This window comes from Oratosquilla oratoria, chromosome 19 (assembly GCF_046742065.1).
Source record: "Oratosquilla oratoria isolate Oo_2021 chromosome 19, ASM4674206v1, whole genome shotgun sequence".
Taxonomy (NCBI): Eukaryota; Metazoa; Arthropoda; class Malacostraca; order Stomatopoda; family Squillidae; genus Oratosquilla; species Oratosquilla oratoria.
Window position 1 is genome coordinate 976,942 of NC_134795.1, and position 5,824 is coordinate 982,765.

Genomic DNA, 5,824 nt, shown 5'->3' on the forward strand with positions numbered 1-5,824 from the left:
AATTCACAAAGGTGGAGACAAGGAGATACCACTGTATTATAGACCAGTATTACTAACCAGCACAATAGTGAAATTATGTGAAGGGCTGTGAAAAATTGATGGACCAAATATCTTGAAAAGATGAACATTCTGACAGACAGTCAGTTTGGCTTCAGGTCTGGAAAGCTGTGTGTGTCAAACCTTTTCAACTTTTACTTAAGATTGATTGATGTGTTGCAAGAGAGAAAATGGAGGGCAGACTGTGTGTACCTGGACCTAGTGAAGGCATCTGATAAAGTACCTCACAGTCGACCTATGTATTTACCTAGTTGTATTATATGGAAAGGGAGCTATGCTCGTGGTGACCCGTCTTTGTATCTCTCAGCATCAAGTTTTTTCTTAAAATCTTGAATTGTGTTTGCACACACTATTTCTTTATCTAATTTGTTCCAAGTATCTATCACTCTGTGTGGGAAGCTGTTCTTTTTTAGATCTTTTCTGTAATTATCTTTTTTTAGTTTCTTTTCGTGTCCTCTCGTTTTTCCAGTATCCCATTTCAATAAGTCATTCTTATCTAAGATTTCCATTCCTTTCATTATTCTATAGATAGTAAGTCTCCTCTTTCCCTTCTTTGTTCCAGAGTTGGTAATTCTAATTTGGACAGTCTTTGCTCATATGTCATTTTGGAAAGAGTTGGTGCTAGTTTTGTTGTTGCTCTTTGTATTCTTTCTAATTTCTTTATATTCTTTTTGGTACTGGGTGTCCATAGTGTTGCTGCATACTCAAGTTTTGGTCTTATTAGTGTAGTTAGAATTTTTTTTTTTATCATTTCCTTGTCCAAATAGGCAAATGCCACTTTTATTGACCTCAATAAATTGTAGGTTTCTCTGACTATTTTATTAATATGCTTATCAAGTGTCATGTCCTTTCTGATCATCACTCCAAGATCTTTCTCCGAGTTTACTTTTTTGACCTCTTCTTCACCAATTTTGTAATCTTTTAATATTCTGTTTTTACTTTTTCCAAATTCCATCATACTACATTTCTTGATATTGAATTTTACTTCCCACTTTTGAGTCCATTTCCATATCTTGTCCAAGTCTTGTTGTAATGAGTTGCAGTCTTCCTCTGTTTTTACTTTCTTTAGTATTTTTGCATCATCAGCAAAGAAATTCATGTAACACTCTACTCCTTCATCTATGTCATTTATGTATATGGCAAACATGATCGGGGCCAGTATTGATCCCTGTGGGACACCACTTATCACTTCTTCCCAGTTTGAGAATTTGTCACTAATTACTACTGTCATTTTCCTCCCAGTCAGGAAGTCTTTTATTCATTCCAATAATTTTATATCAGCAAATCACAATTCTGCTGAGGGTTCGCAAACATATGAGATATGCTCCGCCCAGCCGGTCCGACAGTTGCTTACGCGCTGCCGTGCTGAACAGTCGTCAAGATTGTTTACTCTGTCGCACGTAGATTTCAACCGTATTCCTGCTTACTAGTGCTTGACCTGGCATTCGAGTATTTACAACGCTCAATTTGGAATATAATAATAGCGTTTACGACGCTCATTTTATCATCTAATAAGCGTTTACGACGCTTTCATTTTGAGTTTTAATGAAACTCACTAGATTCTCAGGTAAATACGACTCCGTCAGTCACAACCGCCATGTCTTTCGACGAAACGCATACCCATACAAGCAGGAAGTCGGGCGCCTCCTCTCACGGAGGAGAAGCAAGCCAACATTCTCGCAAATACAAGCATAAATCAAGCAGGTCAAGCAACAGTACTTCCCATTGGGATAGAAATACTTGTGTTGGCGCTACGCATCGAAGTCTAGAAGACATGGCAACCCCCCCTCCCCCGCCCCCCGACGGCTCCACATCACACACTGCTTTCCAAGTACATGACGACTCCTCAGCCCCTTGGCACACAGTACTGCAAGCCATCGCTGAACTGAGGAGTGATATGGATCAACTAAAAGCGGAGAGGCGGCAAGATGTTTCGCAGAGGCCGGAAACCCACAACGATGCCAGACCGGGCACTAGTTCAACCAGGAAGGAAGCAGGGCCTGTTACGCCCTCTCCAGGTAACTTTTCGGGTTTTATCTCCGACGGAAGCAGCAGTGAAGAAGGTGAGTTGCATGAAGATTTCCCCATTGGCAGTATTTTGATGCAGTTCTCTAAGGCTTTCAGCCCAGTTGAAGAAGGACACCTATAAAGAAATTGCGGAGGACGAGAGTACCAAGAGGCCCGGTAATTGCCCTGCTTTATCCCCAGTTGAGTGCAATATGCAAATTTTGGAGGCACTAAAACAGGACGCTAAAAAAGCAGACTTACGCATGAAGGAAGTCAATAAAGATATAACTAAGGCAGCTTCCATCATCATCAAGTCACTTTCGGTGCTTTACAAAGTGTCCCAGGATGAAGGTAACGCTGTGGTGGCCCATGAGGTGGGCATGATCAATGGTGCTCTGGCACTGTTAGGTCATGCCAACTACCGTAACAACTTGGTTTGCCGTTTTAACATCAAACGGGAAATAAATCAAAAGTACTCACACCTATGCTCTGACAAAGTGCCCATGTCACGCTTTCTGTTTGGGGATGACCTCTCGCAATCCGCAAGACAAATCAAAGAGGAGGAAAAACTCAAAAGCAAAATCACACCCAAATCCCCCTTTCCATCCTGGAAGCCAGCGCATGGAAGTTTGGAAGTGGGAAGACAAGAACCCAGTTTAAAGAACACACAAGATTTCAACCCTATGGACAGCGGAGGCTAGGGCATAGGGGAGACTAGAGGCCTTACTACGCTCGACAGGCCTTGGATTAAAAAAAATCCAAAGGCAGGGGACGCAGCATTCCCTGACAATAAACCAGGCAAGTACCAACTTTGTGGTAGGTTCCCTTCACAGATTTGTGCATGAGTGGCAAAAAATCACTAGTGATACATATATTCTAGACATAGTCAAACATTGTCACCTGAATATTAATGTCAATGATATCGGTTACCTGTGTTTTGAGAATGTGGAATATAACTTTAGCCTGGCGGAACAAATGATACTATCACAAGAAATTTCGAAATTATTGGAGCTTAAAGTTTTAAAAGAAACAAAGAGAAGGGCAGATCAGATCATTTCCCCTGTATTTCTGAAGAAGAAAAAAGATGGAGATTATAGGATGGTACTCAATTTAGAAAAATTAAACAACCACATTCCCTATATCCATTTCAAAATGGAGAATTTTGAACAAGCTATCAGACTGATAAATGAAGGGGACTATATGGCATCTGTGGATCTTAAACATGCCTACTACTCTATTAGAATAGCAGAAGAACAGCAAAAATTCCTTTGTTTTCAATAGTATGGCAAAGTTTATCAGTTCACCTGTCTCCCAAATGGAATCTCAGAAGGACCCAGACTTTTTCCCAAACTCATGAAACCTATCTTTGCTACTTTAAGAGAGAAAGGCTTTACCATCACCAGCTTTATTGATGACACTCTCATGTGCAGTGCTTCTCTTTCTGGATGCTATGATTGCATCAATTCTACCATTGAATTACTCACGAAAATGGGCTTCTGTATTAACGTTGCGAAATCTGTGCTAGAACCCACTAAAAGTATCGAATACCTTGGCAATGTCATTGACTCGGACAAAATGATTGTTACCTTACCAATACGTAGGAAAGAAAGAATTCTACTTGGATGTAAACAACTAATAGCTAAGACTAGTGACAAAATCAGAGAAGTAGCCAGGGTGATTGGGCTTCTAGTTGCTGCCTTCCTAGCTGTGGAACTTGGAAAGTTACACTATCGTCACCTTGAATCGGCAAAGATTACAGCATTGTGAAGGAGTTATGGGAACTTTGAGGATAAAATGTTGATCACCGACGAAATGAAAACTGACCTGACTTGGTGGATCAAACATGTTGAGACCCAACATAGGTGAATAATTCACCCAACTCCTGAAATTGTCTTATACTCAGATGCTTCAGACTTAGGTTGGGGTGGCTGCATAAATCATCAGCAGTCAGTCAATGGCAGATGGATGACAGAGGAAAAGAAGCTTCATATTAATGCCCGGGAACTCATAGCTGTGCTCCTTACATTAAAATCTTTTGCAAATGAGGTCAGAGGAAAGCACATCAAAGTTTTCTGTGACAACACTACATCAATGAAATGGGAGGCACTAAGTCGGTAGCATGTAACAATGTCTCCTCTGATATTTGGAACTGGTGTCTAAACAATGATGCCTGGATCACATGTTCCTACATTCCCGGGAGTGATAATACTTTGGCTGATACAGCATCCAGGAACTTCAATGACAGACATGAATGAAAGTTGGATGAGAAAATTTTTAAGAAATTAAGCATCATTTTTGGCACACCCAACATTGATCTATTTGCATCTAGGTTGAAGAAACAAGTGCCTCAGTTTTGCTCCTGGAGGCCAGACCCAGAATCAAATTATTGTGATGCATTCAACCTTATTTGGGCAACATTAGGTCTCATCTACATTTTCCCCCCTTTCTCCCTGATCGCTAGATGCCTGCAGAGGTTAAGAGCAGAAGGGGCCAGAGGTTGGATGATAGTTCCATTTTGGACATCACAGCCCTGGATGGGAGCACTACTCAGGTTGCTTGTAGAAGATCCAAGACTCATAATGAGGAGAAAGAAAGTGCTGGTGTGGCCCTTGTCGACGGAAGAACATCCCATCATGTCCCATACCAGATTGATCCTGTCTACTTTCCGGGAAAGCCTGCGAGAATGAGGCATATCTGAAAAAGGTACGGACCTTATCTTGGCATCATGGAAACCTGGAACTAGCAAACAATACAGATCACATTTCAACAGGTGGGCACAATTTTGTCATCAACGGGACATCAATCCCACTACTCCTATTGTAACTGATGTCATAAACTTCTTAACAGAAACTTTCCACAGAGGTGTGGGTTACAACAGTATTAACACAGCGAGGGGGGCCCTATCCTTGCTGGGGATAGTTGTGGACGGATGCAGGGCAGGCAACCATCCCCTAGTCATCAGGTTAATGAGGGGAGTTTTCAACCTGAGGCCTTCAATGCCTAGATATAAGGACACCTGGGATGTCAAACCTGTATTAACAAAACTGAAACAGTTGGAACCCTTACAATCTCTCCCACTGAAAGAACTTACACTCAAACTAGTAATGCTGATGGCACTTACACAAGCTGCCAGAGTTCAGACCCTACACTTACTAGTACTCAAGAATACAAGCATAAAGGAAGAAGCTATTTCAGTCTGGTTAGGGGACAACATTAAACAATGTTGCCCTGGATTTAACATTCAGTCTGTGAAGTTCTTTCCCTACACTAAGGACGAAAGTTTGTGTGTGTGCAGGACTTTGCACACATATCTGGAAAAAACAGAACACCTCCGAGACGAGACAGGGAAGAAGGATGGAAGACTCCTCATAAGCTTCATCAAACCGCACAAACTGGTATCAAGAGACACAATTGCAAGATGGATCAAACATGTACTTACTATCTCTGGAATTGACTCTACCAAATACACAGCGAGCAGTGTCCGCTCGGCTGCTGCCTCTCAAGCTAGATCCATGTCCGTACCTATACACCACATCATGTACAAAGCTGGATGGTCAAGAGAATCGACCTTTGCCAAACACTACAACAAGGAAATTGTACAGGAGGGAGACCCATTCCAAGATGCAGTTCTGGATTAGCTTGGGCACACTAAATTTGAAATGGAAGAATTATGGAACGGCCCCAACTTCACCTGCCTAAGAACTTCTGAGGCACGACACCCACATGTCTTCAAAACCTCATATGTTTGCGAACCCTCAGC

The 5,824-nt window shown here is 41.7% G+C and overlaps 1 pseudogene; it reads left to right on the forward strand.

Annotated features, from left to right (window-relative positions):
• Positions 1–1,651: 1,651 nt before the first annotated feature.
• Positions 1,652–2,845, forward strand: LOC143035701 (uncharacterized; annotated as a pseudogene).
• Positions 2,846–5,824: the final 2,979 nt, after the last annotated feature.